Below are 21,462 nucleotides of genomic sequence, written 5' to 3'. Positions count from 1 at the left end.
TGGGCTTCCTTTTGTGGGTAACCCGACCTTTCTCTCTGGCTGCCCTTAAGATTTTTTCCTTCATTTCAACTTTGGTGAATCTGGCAATTATGTGTCTTGGAGTTGCTCTTCTCGAGGAGTATCTTTGTGGCGTTCTCTGTATTTCCTGGATTTGAATGTTGGCCTGCCCTACTAGGTTGGGGAAGTTCTCCTGGATGATATCCTGAAGAGTGTTTTCCAACTTGGTTCCATTTTCCCCCTCACTTTCAGGCACCCCAATCAGACGTAGATTTGGTCTTTTTACATAATCCCATACTTCTTGCAGGCTTTGTTCGTTTCTTTTTCTTCTTTTTTCTTTTGGTTTCTCTTCTCGCTTCATTTCATTCATTTGATCCTCAATCGCTGATACTCTTTCTTCCAGTTGATCGAGTCGGTTACTGAAGCTTGTGCATTTGTCACGTATTTCTCGTGTCATGGTTTTCATCTCTTTCATTTCGTTTAGGACCTTCTCTGCATTAATTACTCTAGCCATCAATTCTTCCACTTTTTTTTTTCAAGATTTTTAGTTTCTTTGCGCTGGGTACGTAATTCCTCCTTTAGCTCTGAGAAATTTGATGGACTGAAGCCTTCTTCTCTCATCTCGTCAAAGTCATTCTCCGTCCAGCTTTGATCCGTTGCTGGCGATGAGCTGCGCTCCTTTGCCGGGGGAGATGCGCTCTTATTTTTTGAATTTCCAGCTTTTCTGCCCTGCTTTTTCCCCATCTTTGTGGTTTTATCTGCCTCTGGTCTTTGATGATGGTGATGTACTGATGGGGTTTTGGTGTAGGTGTCCTTCCTGTTTGATAGTTTTCCTTCTAACAGTCAGGACCCTCAGCTGTAGGTCTGTTGGAGATTGCTTGAGGTCCACTCCAGACCCCTGTTTGCCTGGGTATCAGCAGCAGAGGCTGCAGAAGATAGAATATTTCTGAACAGCGAGTGTACCTGTCTGATTCTTGCTTTGGAAGCTTCCTCTCAGGGGTGTACTCCTCCCTGTGAGGTGTGGGCTGTCAGACTGCCCCTAGTGGGGGATGTCTCCCAGTTAGGCTACTCAGGGGTCAGGGACCCACTTGAGCAGGGAGTCTGTCCCTTCTCAGATCTCAACCTCCGTGTTGGGAGATCCACTGCTCTCTTCAAAGCTGTCGGACAGAGTCGTTTGCGTCTGTGCAGAGGTGTCTGTGTGTCTTAGTTTACTGTGCCCTGTCCCCAGAGGTGGAGTCTACAGAGACAGGCAGGTTTCCTTGAGCTGCTGTGAGCTCCACCCAGTTCGAGCTTCCCAGCAGCTTTGTTTACCTACTTAAGCCTCAGCAATGGCGGGCGCCCCTCCCCCAGCCTCGCTGCTGCCTTGCCGGTAGATCACAGACTGCTGCGCTAGCAACGAGGGAGGCTCCGTGGGTGTGGGACCCTCCCGGCCAGGTGTGGGATATGATCTCCTGGTGTGCCTGTTTCCTAAAGCGCAGTATTGAGGTGGGAGTTACCCGATTTTCCAGGTGTTGTGTGTCTCAGTTCCCCTGGCTAGGAAAAGGGACTCCCTTCCCCCTTGCGCTTCCCAGGTGAGGCAATGCCTCGCCCTGCTTCAGCTCTTGCTGGTCGGGCTGCAGCAGCTGACCAGCTCCGATCGTCCGGCACTCCCCAGTGAGATGAACCCAGTACCTCAGTTGAAAATGCAGAAATCACTGGTCTTCTGTGTCGCTGGCGCTGGGAGTTGGAGACTGGAGCTGCTCCTATTCGGCCATCTTGCTCCGCCCCCTCCAGTCCTTTGTATTTCTATGTAAATTTTAGAATCATCTTATCAACTTCTACCAAAAAAAAAAAAAAGCCTTCAGGGATTTTCACTGGGAATGCTTTGAATTTATACATCAGTTTGGGGACAATTAACAATATTGATTCTTCCATTCCAAGAATTCAGCATATTGTTACATTTATTTATATCTTCTTTGGTTTTTCTTAGCAATGTTAAGTAGTTTACAACAGGGATCCCCAGTCCCTGGGCTGTGTGGACCAATACTGGTTCATGGTCTGTTAGGAGCCAAGCCGCACAGCAGGAGGTGAGTGGTGGGCGAGCAAGGGAAGCTTCATCATATTTACAGCTGCTCCCCACGGCTCACATTACCGCCTGAGCTCCGCCACCCGTCAGCGGAGCGGCATTAGTGCAGCGGCATTAGAGCCTCACAAGAGCGCAAATCCTATTGTGAACTGCACATGGGAGGAGTCTAGGTTGCATGCTCCTTATGAGAATCTAATGCCTGATGATCTTTCACTGTCTCCCATCAACCCCATATGGAACTGTCTAGTTGTAGGAAAACAAGCTCAGGGCTTCCACTGATTCTACATTATGGTGAGTTGTAAAATTATTTCATTACATATTACAATGTAATAATAATAGAAATAAAGTGTGACATGAATATAATGTGCTTGAATCATCCTGAAACCATCCTTCGACTGCCCCTGGTCTGTGGAAAAAATTGTCTTTCACAAAACCTGTCCTTGGTGCCAAAAAGATTGGGGACTGCTGGTTTACAATATACAGATATTGCAATTATTTTTAACAACTTCTTTCATATCCGTATTATTTCTCTATACAGATTATATCTAAAAGTAGCAGGTCACTAATATTTCTCTTGTGTCTTCACTGGGCCTCCATTTCCTCATCTGTGAAGACAGAATGAAAACAACTGCTGCCAAAGTTGGGCACAAAATTGCATGTGTAAGACACCTAACATTTGTGCCTATTGCACAATGCTGCTGGTCTGATTGCAGAGTTAATAAGTTTTGTTTAATAAAAGGACAAAGAGAGAAATAGAGGAGTCATAAGGATGAGGCAACAAAGTGTGGGTTCAAGGCAAGAGGCATCCAATCTGATAAGACTGAGCCTAAAAAAAAAAAAAAAAAAAAAAAAGAGAAAAATAAGAAACAACAATGACCACAGTGGCATTAATTGCTCAGAAATTAACCCCAAGACTCAGATAACCAAATGAGGTGGCATGGTAGAAGAAGTTGTAATGCACCTGGCTAGACAAAGAATACATAGTAAGAATCTGTTGTGTGCACATACATTAAGAAATTAACAGGTGATGTTCCAGTTATAGGAATGGGAGCAACCAACACAAATTTAGCCAGGAAAGGAGCTTGAATATGTAGCACTGAATACCCTCTGCATATCTGGGTCGTCTGTAACCTTGTCCATGTCCAGATAAGAATTAAATAAAGCTGACTCGTGATGCTTCTTAACCTCTATTCACCTGCTGATACAAGGGAGTCCATAACCCATTAGGAAAGGGGGCTCCACCCACTCGGAGTGGGTACTGATAACAAAACACCCAGCAAAATGCTAAGTGCATAGCAACTTACAATAAACTCTTAGTTGCCCAACTGTGAGAACATTTATAATCAGGGTTCTGAAATTTATTGATTGGCAGGTGTGTAGAGAATAGATTTATTAGTCAAGGTAATTAGCACTTGCTACCACAACAAGCAAACCAGGAATCTCAGAGGCTTAGCAGGATAAAGGTTACTCTGACAGGACATAAAGTTGTTGTTTGTTGGACAGTGCTCCTGCAGCTCACAGCTACAGCATCTGGAACACATGGCCTCCAAGGTTGCCATGCCCGAAAAAGAGCCACAGAGGAATGACACTGGCTCTTCACTGCCTCAACCCAAAAGATCTGCTCATACCCATTGGCCAGAACAAATCACACAGCCCTGAACTAACTGCTAGGGAGACTGGGGCATATAAAAATGCACACCATAAGCATTAACTATCTCTCCTGCAGAAAGAACTAGGTTCTTTCCCCCACTCCACTCCATTTTTCTTCTGCAGAAGTGGTAGGGAGCAAACGGATAAGCTGTTCAAGCAAAGAGTCTGCTTTGAGGTGTGTTACATGGCCAGGGGTGAAAAAAATATGAAAATCTGGCCATGGTGATGGAGACAGCTCAGTATTTATGGAAGGAATTTTGGAGCACTGCTTTCAATGACAGTGTTCCTGTACCCAAATCTTTACACCCAAAAAGCTGTGAATATGTTTCAATGTACTGAACCTGGAACCAACGGGTAGAAATAGGAAGGATTACACTTGTCATCACTCCCAGTGACCCATTGGGGGATTTTTGTCCTTCCTCCCCCATAATTCTGGGTTCTGCAGGCTTTGACCCTAGAAGGGCACATTTTTGCCAGAGGACACAGCAAGTGTCCCATTGAGCTATAATTTATGATTGTTGACAAGGCATGTTGGACTCCTAGTGTCCAGGAATCAGCAGTCAAAAAGGGTAGTCAACATATCGTCTTATTATATGTCTGCAGGATCTGTAGTTGTATCCCCTTTTCCATTCCTGATATTGATCATTTCTGTTCTTTTTCTCTTGATCAGTCTAGCTATGGTTCTATCAATTTTCTTGATCTTTTTAAGAATCAACTTTATTCCTATCTGTGTCTTTATACTTAAACTGCATCTCTTATAACCAGCATAGTTTTCTAATGTTGTTTTCTATTTTGTTGATATCTGTTCTTACCTTAATTAGTTCTACTCTTTTACTGCATTGGGATTTAACTTATTCTAATCTTTTCAGCTTTTTAAGGTAGCCTTAGGTCATTAATGTAGACTTTTCTTCTTTTCTAATACAAACACATAAAAATATAAATGTTCCTTTAATTACTATAGTAACAGTTGCTTTAAAATCTACATCTATTAATTCTAATATCTAAGTCATCTCAAGATTGATCTTCATTGATTATATTTCCTCTTGAGAATAGGTCAGGAATCTGGTTCCTGCTCTTTGTATGTTGGGTAATTCTGGATGGTTTCCTGGACATTGGGAATGTTTTGTTAAGGAGATTCTGCATTTCTGTTACACGTCTCCCAATGAGTGTGATGTTTTTGTTTTGGCAAAACTGCAAACTCTGTCTTTTGGGCAGTAGCTCTTATCTCAGATAGGTCATTAACCTTTTACCGAGCTTCTTGCAGTGTGCCATATGCACACAAAGTGTGGGACTCAGCCAGAAAGTTGGGCACCTGATGCATGGGATTTGGGGATTCCCTCTCCGGCCCTCTTCTTTTAGAGGTTTTCTCTCACTTTCTCCTGGCTCTGGCTGCTCTCAACTCTTTCTTCTAGTTCATCAAGCCAGAAAGACTATGGGCTAAGAGCTATCTGCTCTTAAGCTAAAAACCACAAATAGGGGAAGACACACCTTGTCTTATCCTTTCACACATGTGCCAACTAACCCCCATAATCTGCTTACAGTTACTCACTTTCCGATGCCTTCAGATAGTTGTTCTCTGTATTGTTTATCTGTGGTCAGTGTGGTAGCAATTCAGCCATCCCAGGAGTGAAAATAAGTATGCATATTTTAAAGTAGCAATTAGGTGTAAGACATTTAAGTGTGTGAGTTAACTTTTTGTGTTCATTTTTCCACAATAAGAAGACTTAGAGGAGCAAAAGAACACAAGACAGCTTGGAAGTGGAGAATGAAAGTTTCTGGAAGTTGAGAAAACACAGAAAAGGAGGTAGAGGCACCACGACAGCATAATTATGGGTTGAGTTGATTCTCAGTCCAATCTGGCAAGAGTGATGAAGGTTACTGGTAAACATGTGGAGAGCCACATGCTGTGCTCCATACCTGCTGTTTGTCCCTCAGCCCCACTCTCCACTCTCCACCTGCTGTCTGCCCTGGAGGCCAATCTATATGAACACGGAGTCAAGGGTTCCCTTTTCCTCCAGCTTCCATTTGCATTCAACCAGCAGAGAATACCTGCAGGAGATTAAAGGGAGGGAGGAAATTGAGGTCAGGATATTTTTTCCCCAAGATCTCTCCCTGGTAGGTTTCTGTGAGTTGATTGCATTCCTCTACCAAAGGCCGCAGTTGCTATCAGGCAGCCCTCTCAAAAACCTCTCTAGGTGCTGGTAACACTCCTTTCCTTCCACCCTTCTGGCTTAGTGTTGGTAATGGCCCTCTACTGGGGCTCTGCAACATCCCTTGTTGCTTTTCCTAAATCCTGTGCACACTTTTGTAAACAGTTCCTTTATTAAACTCTTCCCAGCATGAGTGCACCATCTGTTTCCTGCCAGGATCCTGATGGACAGAGCACGCTCAGAAAAGTAACTTTAACAGGGCCTTAGAAACAGGATGGTAAAATATCAGCCCACTGTCAAGGAGGGGAGAACACATTAAATACCTCCAAAATAATAACTCATAAGTTTTATTCACATGTATTGTCTAATTTAATGCATTTAACAACACTCAGATTATATAGGTAATGATATCATTTCCACTTAAAGTTGAGAAAATTGAGACTCTAAAGCAGGTGGGCCACTGGGATTCCCTGACCTTCTTTAAGCTATAAATCCTCTTACCTTCCTACTACCCCTAACCCATTTCATTCAGACAACACACACCACCAATGCTGAAATGCAGAGCTCTCCACCTTCTGGGGCAGCCAGGACATTTTTAAAGTCCTTGAAGCCCAGGAAGGGTGTGGTCATCCCAAGTTTGCTCTGCTTCTGTTAAAGTCCAAATGCTAGAAAAATAGTTCATGGTCAATTCAGCCAGTTTGTTCAGAGACCTGAGTGTATTGTTCAGAGACCCCTCTTGCATTTATTTTAAAGAAACTATTTTTTAAAACTACAATACAATATGGGAGTTGTAGTGTGTACAGCTCACTGAAATATTCCTTAAACATCACTCCAGGGCTCCACAGGAGTTCCCAAGCTTCAGGGTATGAAACCAATGATACAGAATTTAAGTTAGCAGAATAGATCAAGACCTCAGGCTCTGGGAATGGGCAGATCTGAGTTCCTTTACAACATTTGCTAGAAGCCATATTCTAGGCAAGCTGCATAATTTTTTCTAATCTTAAGTTTTCTCGTCTGTAAAATAGAGATAATAAGAATACCTACATCATAATGTTAAATAAATTAAATAAGCTCAGGCATTTTAAGTGCTTAATACAGAGCCTGGCTCACTATAATCACTCAATAAAATACAGCCGACATTAATACTCAGATTCAAATTCACAGCAAAGGCTCATCTTATTATAATATGGCATGTAAATATTAAAAGAAAAATGTCTTTAAATCCTTTTAGACACACATTAAAGCTTCCCAATTGGGAATTTACAAAGAAATTAAAAAAAAAAAAAAAAAAAAAACTAAGCCTTAAGAGTATCCAACATTGCTCCCATTTCCATTTCAATAAAAGACTCCATAAGTTGCTGGTCCTCTAAATAAGCCTTGTCATTTCCTTAAGTAAACTTTCTGTACCACTGGGTATAAAATGTAACAGAAAGCTATGTGCTCAATTTATTTTATAGTTTCTTACTTATTGTTTTCCATTTCCTGTTTCAAAGCTGTAAACGTTCCTTAAACTGCAGCTAAAATTATTATTGTCATTGAATTACCTAATTTCTTAGCGTAGAGTCTGGATTGGAGGGCACTCCATCCCCCAGTGAGCTACAAACAGGCATGTTGCTAAGCAAGGGCTGTGCAGTTTACTCCTGCATGTGGTTCTGACTTTGCCATTTGATGCAGGTGGGTTCTTTCTGTAAATTGCTCATTAGAAAATCTGGATCCCAATTTTAACCATGGACATTATTCTAGAAATACTTAAGGATTGATTGATCCACCAGAAATGGGAACATTTTGACCATATTTGGTCATCTTCCACAGGGAGACCAGAGTTCCCCCTTGTAAAGGCTTCCAATCTATTAAATATTTTATCCCCAAATTCTAGTGAGTCTTTGGAAAAACCTCCAATCTATCCTTCCCTCTTCGGTCAAGGCCAGGATCATAGAGCCCTGCCCTCTAAGATTAGCCCATGGAAAGCTCAGGGAAGCACACTCCTCAGACATCAGTGTCCAGGTGCAAGCAAGGCCTTCTGGGGACATCATTCTGTGGAGCTGGATGCAAGGCCAACATCTAATCTGTTCCAAGAATCAGAACCTAGTTAATGTCTCCTCTAGAAATGACCATAAAGTTAATGCCATAATCAAATATGTGGTTTTTCTGTTTATTGATTTGTTTTGTGCCTCCTTCATAATCAATCTCTATTCTGAAAAATGAGAAGTGAACTACAGCTATTGGGATTTTCTGCAGATGGTCTCCCAGATGGACAGCAAGGTCCCCAACATAAGACTCTATACACTTATGATAATTTTTATCAGCCATAAACAGACATAATCTCAACCACAATGACTTTAGGCATCCCAAGGCTTCAATCAAATAAGTTTAGATGTCTTTGGTGGAAGAGAAGTATTCAATTTTTATTTAAAATGTCACCAGAACTTCAATGACTCTGAAAACCAATCTCTCATCTTTCCTTAATAGTACCACTGCCTGATCCGACAGACAGGATTCCTGCTGTTCTTGGTATAAAGGTTACTAAACTGTTAGACAAAATGTCTTCAACGAAAAACAGGTTTCAGTTTTCAGTAACCCAAAATAGCATATCACCGTGGCCACTGTGATCTTAGGTAGATCCACCACGGGTGAGGGAATCACTAAAAAAATGGGAGTTACAGAGTGGTGTGGCCTCAAGCCCTGTGAGCCACCAAGCCTTGATGCCAGAAAGTCTGGATGTCACACAAAGTAGCTGGAAAGCAGGCTACCTGTTGCATGGTGGTGAATTGATGGCATCATCAGGCATTCTGCCCTCCCCACCACAATCTAAATATCAGCAGATGGAATAAACTCAGCGCCAGTGCTGAAGTGGCTCCAACTGTCTCCATCATCAGACACGCCCCCTGGCCCTGGCCACTGGGAGGTGCCCCAGGGAGAGCAGGTGGGGCTTCTGCTCCCTAAATACAGGAGGCCCTTTCAGCTTCTACTCTAAGCTGCTTTTAAACCACCACTGGAGATGGGAAAAATCAAAACTTCACAGCAATGATAAGAGCACTGACAAGAAGCAGATTTCCTGAGTCTTGAAAGGAAGGGGCATTGGAAGATAATGTTTTTCTCACTGCTCCGCCTGTGTTTTCTTAGGCCCAGCTAAATCCAAGGCGGTCTCTCCCAGGCCTAGGCTGTCCGGAGGACCACGCACAGGCAGCTGCCAAGGGAACAAGGGAACTTGCTGCCCAAAATGTGTACTGTGAGTCCAAGAAAAGGACACAGAACCCTCAGGAAGAAGGTGTGTAATATTTTTGTTGAATCAAATCGTGATTTTGTAAGGGGAAAAAAGACACACATAAAAGGCCATTTAGCGTTTGGCAAAAAGGGGCAAAAAAGAGCTTTCCATGTTCAGGACAAACTCACTTCAAGGGAGCTGTAGATCAAATTACCAGCCTGTGACATGTGGAGATTGGCTGAGCAGCGGGCTGACGGTAACTCAAATTCCAAAGCTTCTGCACTGTTCCCGAGCCCATAAACTACACAGAAAATGATCCTGTTTGCTGAATTATTTTCAGTTGCAACAGCTGCTATAACAACTCAGAGAATTTTAATATGTATATACCGGGCTGGTGAGTAACCACTTCAAATATTCTACAATGGGGTCCCATCTTCCCTTTCAATCCTTTTAGGTGGAGGTGCTAGAGCTGCTGTGAGGGGCCTAGAAAAATGAATGGGCTTGGGTGCATATTCAGGGGTTCACACAAGAAGTAGAATTAGAACTGGAATTCCAAGGGGAAGATCCACAGGAGGAAAAGAAATGTATATTTTCACAATAAACATATACATATGCATGACTTTTATAATTCAAAAAGTGAATTTTTTAAAAATCTGGATAAACACCATATATCATCATGATGAAGAAAGTATTGGATAAAAAAGATTCTGAAATGAATTTGAATTTAACAAGTGAGTTTGCAATTTAATTTACTGACAGGTGAGTATATGAGTGGCATTACAGAGACTACAGACAAGGTTTGGTTGGCACCTGTGTTTATGGACCCCTTGTAATAAATCAAGGGAATATGGGGATGAGGCCCAGGTTGTACTGGAGCAGGGACTGCAATTGCCAGACAGTCCAGGTAAGGACTTATTTATTCATTTGGGCTGGCACAGGGCTTTAAAGCATTAGAATCTGAATGTCTTTAAATGTCCCTTCATTGTGACAGCAACCACCGCATGTCTTTATTCTACATCCCGGATTGGCACATCCACAGGCATGGTCCCTAAGGCATTTGAGTTTCCAACACCTGCTGTCCAACCCATCACTTCCATTTCTGATCAGGAAGTCAAATGTCAGGATATCAGTGACTGAGAAAGGAGAAAACTGTGTTGGAAAGCAAATGAAACAAATTAACAGCATAACAAAATTGATAAGCACCATTCTACCGGTCTATCAGTTTGTGGGGGCTGCCCTTAACAAAGTATCACAATCGGGTGACTTAAATAACAGAAATGTATTTTCTCGCAATTCTGGAGCCTGAAAGTCCAAGGTCAAGGTGTTGACTGGCAGGGTTGGTTTCCTCTGAGCCTCTCTCCTTAGCTTGCAGATGATCGACTTCTCCACACGTCTTCACGTGGTCTTTCCTTTATGTGTGCATATCTGTGTCCTCATCTCCTCTTCCTGTAAGGACTTCAGTCATATTGGATTACGGCCCACCCATATGACCTCCTTTTCCCTTCATTACCTTTCTAAAGGCCCCATCTCTAAATACAGTCACATTCTGAGGTATTGGGGGATAGGACTTCAACATACAAATGGTCGGTAGGTTACTATTCAAAGAAGAAAAAGGTGTCTATACTCTCTCTCTCTCTGTCTATACATATATATATATATATATATACATACACACACACATACACACACACACACATATACAGTCAATATTGGCCCACAAAAACGTTCCCCCTATAAAACCTTCTTTAGCCAAACCAACCCATAATAAATCATAACACAGAGATTCACGAACTCTTCCACTTATACTCCTGGGAGTCTTAGAGGATGTCTCAAAACAGCCTTCAATAAGCATAAAATTCCTTTGGCATCTCTATTTTGCAGGCTATTCCAAAATATACCCATGTTTATTTTAATATAAAAGTAACTTCCCTCAAGTCTACTCACACTTCAGGAAATTGCACTATGTTCTGCCTGTGGCTTTGTGTTCTCTTTGACAAACCATATCTAGGCCTAGGGGTAACCACTAAGCCTCATTCCCCTCTCTGCAGCAGGGGCGGAGAGAGGGGATCTCCTGTTGTCTTCCTGCCCCAGAGTCACACCCATCCTGGGCCATTAGAAATTTCTCCTACAGATCTCCTGCCATTGCACTTGGCTTTTCTGCTACTGTTGTTGTTTTCATAAGAATTTCAATGGCAAGATGGAAAAGGGCAAATCTCTCCATTTTAGATTATCATGTTATTTATGAGAGGACTATGAGTTTAATGTTAATATGAGTTTTTTTGGGAACCAACAGTGAAGGTATGAGGTATCCGATAAGGGGGCCAGGCAGATGACCAGATAGAACACAAGCTCTGCAACTTCAATCTCATCATCTTGGCCAATATATACAGGCTGCTCCTTTCCCCAGCCAGCATCCAGGACCAGAGACATTACCTGGTTTTACAAAATAGTAAACACGTAAATGTTATAAAGGAGTAAAAAATAAAAATATAAAATAAGAACTAAAAAGTTACAACAAAAATATAGAAAAACAGATAGTAACATAAATAATACTCAAGACAAGACCAAAAATTGAAAAACAGATAATAACGATAAAAATTGTTCTGTTTTTGTGTTTTTGTTTCTATTTTCTAACTTTTACCATGAAAATATTCAAACCAACAAAAAAATTGCATAGTGAAATCAATGCCTATATATCTTGCACTTCAATTCAATAATCGTTAATATTTTGCCTCATTTACTTTGTCCATCTCTCTCATGAATGGCCTAAGGATAAGGATATTCTCCTACATAACCCTGATACCATTACCACACCTAAGAAAGTGAACGATTATTCCAGTTCATATTCAAATCTCCACAGTTGTCCTAAGAATATCTTTGCTTGCTGTGTTTTGTTTTGTTTTTGAGCCAGCATCTAATCCAGGTTCCGAAGTTGCTTGTGGTTAATTCTTGTTCTCTTTTACTCTAGGACGGTCTCACCCTATGTTTTGTTCCCCCCATACCATTGGCTCTTTTTGGATTTGTCTGAATGTGTCCCTATGCTATTGTGTAACTTTTCTCTATCCCCTGTATATACATGTGTGTGTGTGTGTGTGTATATATAAAGAACTTTTTAAAGGTGCATTAAAAAATATGAAAAATGTTAACCCTAAGGCAGCATTAAAGAAAATAATTATTAAATGTAATTAAGCAAGTAGAATATAAAAATAAGAAAAATAATTGAAATTATTGGACAATAGAGTTTACCTTAGAAATAATTTTTAGCAATAAAAAATTCAGAATGATAAATTTAAAAGGAACTAAAACTTTGGGTATAAAACTGGATAACATAAGAATGAAAATCTAATTTAATAAAAGGAAAAGGTCTGAGAACATGTATATTTATAAAAGGGGGATAATAATAGACCTACACATATTAACATACGGTGAGTGCTGAGAACAGGGCCTGGTACCTTCTGATGGCTATATAACTGTTTTCTATGACTGTCATCATCATCATCACCACCACATAAAATGGATATCGAAAAGCAAAAGTTACAACAGGAAACCTAAAGTATTTATGAGGAAATAAAGAAAAGATAATATTATAATGAGCAAGAATAAAAACCCCCAGTCAGTAAAACATTTCCACTGAACCCCCACGCAATTCACATTATCATTCAGGAGAGGAAAAGGGGGCAAATGCCCTGGAAAAGTCCACCAGCCTCCTGGTGACAGGTAAGGGTCTGGGATTTTGCACCTGTGTCCATACACTTCTGTGGACCTATCACAAATGACGGCAACTGTTTTAGAGCAAAGGACACATCGCCATGTGAACATCTTGGAAATGACAGAGGCTGGGTCACCTGTAAGGGCCTCCTGCACCAGCACAAATTTTGCACCACCCACCCACAGTTGCTGCCATGCCAGCCCAGGAAGAGTCCCAGCCACTAAAAGAGAAGGAAAACATGCATCTGCACTGCTGTACACCTAGGGACTGCTTCCCGCAACTAAGTCAGCATTCTTTTGGAAACAAAAAAAATAGACTGTGGAGATCTAAGACATTCAACTTTTTGAGGCTTCCCCCAGGTTTGTCCACATAACAAAAGAAAGTCTCCACATAAAGATTTTGAAATTGCTTCCAAATTCACAAGAGTGGCAGTTACTCCCTTCTCTCCTACACCTGATCATCCTTCTCCAACAACACAAACACACACACACGCGCACACACAGCCCTCCCAACCTCTCAACACTCCCACAGCTCTTAGTCCCTAGAGTGTGGCCTTTGTCTCTCTTCTCCTCTACTGCTAACCTGTTAAGGGTCAATTATAGAACATAAGCTTTGGGGACCAATCCGTAAATTCGCAAGGCTGGCCACTTGTTTAAAAACAACAACAATCGAAGATAAATTTGTTTTGGCTTCAAGTTTCCCCAAATTCTTTTGTCCAGACATGATTGTTAACAGATCACAAAACTTTCTGGAGGAAGAAAGTGTTCTAGCTGGAATGATGACAGTCACACGGCTTCCCAAAAGTTCTGAGGAGAAGCACAACATGGAGAAGTACAGGTCAATTTTGCCAATTTGGAACGCTCTGCAGCCCTCCGCCTTCTAGGGGCCTGGTCAGAGCTCTTGAATGGCCCCATCTCTCTTATCTCAGACAACAAATGCTCTGTGCTGCTATCCCGAGTCTCCATTTTCTACCTGGGATTGAAGAGCTCCAAGGGCCCCTTCAGCTCCAAAAAACCTGGGTTCTAAATAGAACCCGAGCTCTAGTTCATTTACTAAACTGCACTGCACATCTAGACCACTTATCCTGAGCTTAAAGTTTCAGCGGTCCCCGTAGGAATCCATTGACTAGAAATACTTAACAGAATGCCCAGTTGAATAGAGACCTTATAAAGCACTTCTGTTCAATATAAGTAGTCTCTGATCTGTACTTTTATCATTGCTACTCAATGCTCCTGACCCTAGTGAATAATAAATGAAAACGTTTTCTTACTCAGTTGAAAACTAAGAAACACTTGATTTGACGACTAAAAGAAAAGGATTGGATTCTTTGAAAATGTTTCTAAAGGAAAAGGGACATCATTTGTCAGGCAATGAGAAAAGGTTACCAATAGTATTTAAACTGAGATTTACCTGTGTTAAATTAAGTTTAGCCTAAAGCTGGCTTCTTACATATTTTAAGTTCAGCCTAAATGTTTCTCCATACATAGTGAACTGTAATCTAACTGGATGTGTAAACAGACTATCACCTATGCTTGTGCCAATCACACCAACTTTGGACCAATCAAAGGCAGCTAACTGTTCAAACTGTGTACAAATAAGGCAAACGTGGAGCTGTAACTAATCCAGCTGTTTCTGTATCTCATTCTGTTTTCTATATATCACTCTCCTTTTTCTGTCCATAAATCTTTTTCAACCACAAGCCAGCACAAGGTGACACTCTAAACCTATTCTGGCTCGAGACACTGCCTTTGCTCGATTAAACTCTACTTTGCTCAATTAAACTCTACGAAATTTTCTTTCTCAATTAAACTCTACGAAATTTAATTTTTCTAAGGGTTTTTCTTTTAACACCTGTAATACAATCATAAATGAACCTGTAAGGGGAAAATAAATTGTTCTTATTTTAAACAAAAACCAATTGCAGTTACATTTGTTTTTAATTACCCATATTTACCTTTCTGTTTGTTATTTGTCTATTCACCTTTCCTCCTGTATCTCAGATGTTTCTTCTGGAACCATTTCCCTTCTTCCTAAAATATGTCCTTTGGAACTTCCTTTAGTGAGAGACTTTGGATAATAAAACATCTCAGCTTCTGTGTGCTTGAAATTGTCTTTATTTTACCTTCATTTGTGAAGATCGTTTCACTGGGTATAGAAATTTATGGTTGATGATTACTTTTGTTCAGGATTGGCCTTCTAAAGGAGAGGTGGAATCAGGAATAGATTCCTGTTTTGTTTTGTTGAGGAAAATACCTTCATGGGTAAGGATAGGCCTTTTCAGACAAGGAATGGGAGGCCTCCTGGGCTCCTGGTTGTACTGGGGCAAATCCAAGAGAGATGGATTGCTCTGCTTAGCAAAGTGAGGGGAATTTTGCATTTCTAAGGCAGCCTAAAAAAGAAAGAATATGCATCCATTAATGAGGTAAAAGGGTGATATTAAGAGGGTCTAGATGAAGAAGGAACTTCAAAAAATATAATGGAAAGTGAAGAGGTTGTGAAAAGAAAATAAATCTTGGGGCCCTGAAATCACTAAGCTGAAGGGAAAAGTCAATCTGGGAACTGTTTAGGGCAAACCTGCCTCCCATTCTATTCAAGGTCACTCCTCTGATCACTGAGATAAATGCATATCTGACTGGCTTATTTGGAGAGGCTAACTAGAAACTCAGAAGAAAGCAACCATTGGTCTCTTATCTACCCATGACCTGGAAACCCCCTCCTGACTTTGAGTTGCCCCGCCTTTCCCTCGAAGTGAACTGAACTGAACCAATGTACATCTTAAACATATTGACTGATGTCCCATGACTCCCTAAAATGTATAAAACCAAGTTGTGCTCAGACCACCTTGGGTACATGTCGTCAGGACCTCCTGAGGCTGTGTCACAGGTACGTGTCCTCAACCTTAGCAAAATAAACTTTCTGAATTAACTGAGACCTGTCTCAGATTTTTCAGGATTCACAAGGAGAGGAGACCTACTCAGTGAGATTAAGAATGACCTATAAGTTTCTAGAAAATTTTTGTTAATATAATTGTTTAGTGAAGAATTAACTTTACACATACACAAAAAAAAACCTCTGGCTTTTGCCCTCAGATACGAGAAGGTAATACAAGGCCCCCGGAGTGTCCTGTCTAAGGGGAGCATCTTTGTTTGCCTGGGGACTTCGGCCATGAGAGAGTCTAATTACATGATTTGTGATGGAGGCTTCAAGCCATGTTGTATCAGTTCACACTTGCAGAGGAACTGGGGATAAAAGATACTAGCCAAAACTTCTGGGAAGGTCTGGAGACTAAAGATCAGCCATGCAGATAGTATGTGATTAGGTCTCAATAAAAATTCTGGACACCAAAAGCTCAATAAGCTTCCCTGCCCAGTCATGCCCTGCATACTGCCACAAACAGTGGTTGCGAGGCGGTAACACTGCCTATGATGCCAGCGAGAGAGGATGAATGGGAGCTCCACATTTGGACCCCTCTTGGACTTCATCCAAGGCATCTCTTCCTTGGCTAATGTTAACCCAATATCCTGTTCCTGTACTAAACCATAAGTATGGCTTTCAGTGAATTCTGTGGCTCTCTCTGGTAAATTATCAAACTGAAGGGGTTGTTTGGCGAACCCTCTAAACTTGTAGCTGCTATCAGAGCAAGGGCAGCCTCAGCCCTCTGAAAAGTCAGCTTCACACAATCATCTCATACCAGCAGTACTCTAGGGGAACAAAGGACAAGAGGCGACACCCTGCATAGGAGAAGGCAATGCCAAAACAAGAATGGCCTCTGGAGGTAAAAGCGACCACGGAAACCAAGTGACAGCAGAGGCACAGCGTAGGTCCCCGATCCTGCATGCCCGCAAAATAAACTTCTTGGAAATAGGGGCTCCGATCTTTTTGTTGTGCATTAGAGAACAACTTTCCTTTTTCACATGACCGCTGTGTCAAACAATTCATGCCTTTTTATTTAACTAAAGTACAATCCCCCAATCATCCTATACCATCCCCATAAGACTATAGGATTTAAAGGCTCCCAGGAGGCAGATTATTAGGTTGTAATAAAGCCAGGCACATTAATAAATAAAAGTCTAAAATTCTTTCTTTGGCTGGGCCTTAAACTCTTGAATAAAATGCATGCAAATATTTTTTAAATATATGCAGTGCATGGCGCCTAATAGATATTCAATTGATGGCTTTGAACAAGGGAAAAATGAATGAATAAATAAAGGCATGAATAAATATAGTTTATTCTCAATGGCATGTACTTATTCTATTAGAGAAAACATGAATATTTAAATAGGTAATCCACAAAAGTCCAACCTACACATTTAACTGGTAGCCTCATGCTTCTCCCAGAAGTTCTTACCAGAGAAGCAAACAGGCAGTAAAAATGACTGGCTCAAGTTTCATCTCTTCAGCCTGCCTGCGCTTGGTGCCTTGAAACTTTTAACTAACAGCAAAATTCCCCAAATGCCCTTTCGACACCAACGGCAAAAGAAAGAGTCTTACTGCCAATAAATAGGATTCTCATGCCCTGTTCCACTAAGCACATAAGATGAAAAGTTACACAATAAAAGCAGCACTGCAGTTTTTATTCCACTCGAAGCCATTATTTGCTCACATAGCATTTGTGGTAACTATCTTTGATCGTTGACTAGGGCCACAGGTGGTTGGCCCTAGCTAGTATATCAGGAGTGTAATCTGAGTTGTCTCTAAACACATCACAGCAAGGACAGATTATACCAATCAGAAGCAACCGTGTCATACCAAGCTGCAAACTGCAGACATTCTTTGGGTTTATGCTCTTAATTTACTTGCCACGAATGGGCTCCTTGAACTTTGTAAGTCTTTCATTTTCCAAAGGAAGCACATCTTCCGGGGCTTGAGTTTAATTTGACGCTACTGCTGCCAAAACCAGATGGGATGCAAATGAAACTGGGTTCACCTTTCCCCCCCTGCACTGCTCACTAGGCAGTTCAATAGACCCGTTGGCAGAAAAACAGAGAAAATTGCAGTGGTATTCTGCGACAAAGAAGCCAGAGCCAGCACTGAAAATTATAGAACTAGTAACCTCATTGCAAAGCACTAAAAAGCTTAGAAGGAAGGCTAATACTCTGAAATCAAAAGGGTGGGACAATCAACACTAAAATCCAGAAGGTTCTACAGGAGAGGGGAAAAGCCCAAAAAGAAGCCATAGAAAAGAAAGCTTGTCTATGAGAGGCTGCTGGATTGATGTGTAAATTAGCATGGACCTTTTGAAGGGTAATTTCCATGTGTATTCGAATCCTTAAAACCACGCATATGCTGTGACCTCACAATTCCCCTTCTAGGACTTTATCCTGAGAGATAATTACAAATGTGTGCAAATATTTTCCTTCAAGGTGATTTGCCACAGACTGATTACAGTAGCAAAAAAACAAATAAACAGCCAAAATGTCCAACCATTGAGAATTCATTGAACTTTGGACATACAATAAAATATGACGTAATAATTAAATATGTGGTGATAAAAAGAAAAAGATATTTACAATAATGAAGTTAAAAAAATAGAAAACAGTGTATGTGGTATGCACCCATTCTTGTAATTAAAAGAGAGAGAAAAAGCCCTTTACAGATACATACCAAAATTTAACAGTGACTGTCTGAGTGAGGGTAACTATAGGTATTTTTATTGTCTGCTTTGTACTTAATTGGGTTTTTAACTTTTTGTGCATTATTTTTACAGAGAAAAAAAGTTATTATAAAAATATCCTTCAGAATAAACCAGAAGCATTCATTAGACTTTTTTAGCTACAAGGTACAAAGTCGTCAAGCTACTTCAAATTATGGTAGAATTTATTATGAGAATGCATTGGGTAATGAATAAGTTTAGAAGGAGAAGTCACTGGAAATAAAAACAGGAATGTCTTGGGGGCACTCAGGAAAGAAATAAATAATCAGACTTAGAAACGAACTTGTAAACAGAAGTTTGTGAGTTTGTTGGCTTTTCTCCCCTGTGGATGGTTCATGACATAATTTAAAAGGGGAGAAGTTGAGCAGTTGAAGCCTTATTTAAAAAAAAGAAAGAAAAGAAAACAAAGAAAGAAAAGGGAGAGACAAAAGCAAGGAAAGGGAGAAAGTCGAGATCTAGAACAAACTGAGAGAGTGGCTGAGAGGTCTGCAGTCAGAAAGGAATCAGAGAAACGGGGCCCAGGAAGTGGAGGTATGAGTAGCAGGTCATTTTGATACAATTCAGAGGTGGCTGGTAGCTGGCTGCTTTGTGTTTTGCATGTCTTTGTTGTTGTTGTTATTGTTGTTGTTGTTGTTGATGATGTTGTTGTTGTTGTTCTTCATGCCAGTTCACCATGACTTTGGTCTGGACTCTGTGCTGATCCAACTCTAATCCCTCTGACTCAGCCAAACTGCCAGCTCTGGAATTCCTGGTCATCAGAATCACTGTGGTTAGAATACTTGGGTCTTGCTGAGAAAAAAGGGCACAGAAATCTAAGACAAGTGAGATGTGTGCTGCTTGTTTTACTATTTTTGTTTTAGTTTTGGTTTTTATCTCTTTAAGAAGAGGACTTCTATTCATACACAATCAAATGAAGCTTAAAGAGCCTGTTCAGTAACCAAACCAGATTAAAGATGACCACTCACATCACTTGTTATGTGCAAGGATATTAAGGTCAAAACCCTGTGTAGGAGAGGGAGAAAAGAAGGAAGGAAGATGAAAGACAGAAAGAAAGAGAGAAAAGGGGAAGGGAGGGGAGGGGAGGGGAGGGGAGGGGAGGGGAGGGAAGGGAAGGGAAGGGAAGGGAAGGGGAGGGGGAGGAAGGGAAGGGAAGGGAAGGGAAGGGAAGGGAAGGGAAGGGAAGGGAAGGGGAGGGAAGGGAAGGGAAGGGAAGGGAAGGGAAGGGAAGGGAAGGGAAGGGAAGGGAAGGGAAGGGAAGGGAAAGGAAGGGGAAGGGAAGGGTGAGGGAGGGAGACAGCCAGTCAGACAGGAATGGGGGGTTAAAGTGAAAAGGAGAGAAAAGGGAAGGAAGAAAAGGAAAGAAGAAATGGAAAAGAAACACACATGAACCCAAAATAATTCCAATGCTGATAATAATATAATATCTGATTACTTTTACCTATAAAAATAAAAAACTAGTAACAATAGCCACTGTTATTGCATGCTTAGTATATGCCAGCACTGTGCACAATTTATCCAATATGGAATTTTATTCTCAGGACTCCTCTTTGAGACAGACACTGGTACACCATCCCTCATTTGTAATTCAGAAATCCAGAATCTCTGAAAACTGAACATTTTTTCATAAGTCTAAAGCAAACTTACTTGGCAACAAAACCTAACAAACTAACATGAGGCTACTTACAGTCTTGATTTAACTCATTTGGTACACATTTCACTACAGACAAATTAATGTTTCATTAAGGGATATTGCCCTCCAATGCCTCTGAGTGTTCTATATAACAAATGACAATATGTACTTTATTATCTTTCTATAATACTGAAAATTCTGAATACTGAAACTCATCTGGTTTCAAGAGTTTAGGATAAGGGATTGTTTCCGCCTGTTTTACAGATAAGGAAACTGAGACCAGTTCTGTTTGCCTTCAATGATGTATTTACCTTGGAATTTTGGTTTGTATCTTTGGGACTTCACTTTTTTGGTGATGGTTTAAAATTTTTTTTCTCCACACTATCTCCTTTCACTTATGCACTGATGAAATTTTAGCAAGTTCTCTGAGGGAAAAGTTTTTTAAAAACCTCTTTTTTCCCCCAACATGGAAAATGCTGACATCCTCAAAAATTTTCCTTGAACCCAAGTGAACTCACTTTTAATTCCCCCACCCTTCATTTTCAGATTACTCAGTGTATTTAATGCTACCCTTCCTCAATTCCACCCAAAGCTCACATGGCGACATGAAGGGCATTGGTGAGGAAGCGGGCGAGGAGTCTGCATGAGCCTGAGACATTGCTAAGCTCTCGGACATCTGCGGTGAGAGTGTCTACGCGAAGATTACCCATGCTGGGCTCCAGCGTTTCAACCCCAACCCCACAATGAGCGCCTGGTCACTCTGTGGTCTAAACTCTGAGCGAAGAGAGCATTCCATACTATACTACACTTCGTAAACAATGATTTGATACATGGAAGAAACCATAAATATTATTTATCTTACCATGGGCCTCAGAATGTCCAAACACCACAGCTAATTAGGGTTCAATAATAGATTCAATAAGCTGAAGCCTGTTTTTCTGGCTTATCATAACAAGTAAAGCAATGTCCATTACATTCTAATTTGTAAGCATTTTGTTTGATGGCTTTGAGTAGAAAGTGCTTAGCTTCGCCTGTCCTATAGGAGGTCCAGCCACCATCTAAAGTCAGCACTAAACTACATCTGTTGCCATTTACAATACTTTTTTCCATTTGTGGAAACAAGTTATTTGTTATAACCAAACATATATTCAAATACAGAGGGAGCTTTTGCTAAAAGATTAGAAAGTCAGTATTTCCTAACCAGCAAGGAGAAGGATTTGGTCAAAGAAAGCCAATGAGAATTTCTTCTATGACCAGTCTCTCCCCAGGAGCTGGCTCCTGTGAAGATTATAACTCACGTGCTGCAGATGGGAGTACAGTTGACACTGTGAAGCAAAGCATACTAGTACATTTCACCATCTCAGTGTAGCCCAGTTGAAAAGTTTTAATCAAGACTCCCTAAA

General features: G+C 40.9%; 2 protein-coding genes and 1 long non-coding RNA gene across 3 annotated transcripts in view; 2 read left to right on the top strand and 1 right to left on the bottom strand.

Moving 5' to 3' along the window:
* The window catches only part of KPNA3 (karyopherin subunit alpha 3), a 1,032,760-nt gene that overhangs the window by 338,500 nt on the left and 672,798 nt on the right, over positions 1-21,462 (top strand). The gene's annotated exons all lie outside the window — the stretch shown is intronic.
* SPRYD7 (SPRY domain containing 7) overlaps positions 1-21,462 on the top strand; it is a 496,951-nt gene that overhangs the window by 15,054 nt on the left and 460,435 nt on the right. The gene's annotated exons all lie outside the window — the stretch shown is intronic.
* The window catches only part of LOC126940492 (uncharacterized), a 123,967-nt gene continuing 107,590 nt past the window's right edge, over positions 5,086-21,462 (bottom strand). Inside the window, exon 3 of the long non-coding RNA XR_007720771.1 lies at positions 5,086-5,761. This is a non-coding gene — a long non-coding RNA (uncharacterized LOC126940492). The remainder of the gene's footprint in view (positions 5,762-21,462) is intronic.

Source organism: Macaca thibetana, chromosome 17 (assembly GCF_024542745.1).
Source record: "Macaca thibetana thibetana isolate TM-01 chromosome 17, ASM2454274v1, whole genome shotgun sequence".
Taxonomy (NCBI): domain Eukaryota; kingdom Metazoa; phylum Chordata; class Mammalia; order Primates; family Cercopithecidae; genus Macaca; species Macaca thibetana.
The sequence above is the reverse complement of the archived record's forward strand: the minus strand, read 5'-3'. Positions and strand labels throughout refer to the sequence as shown.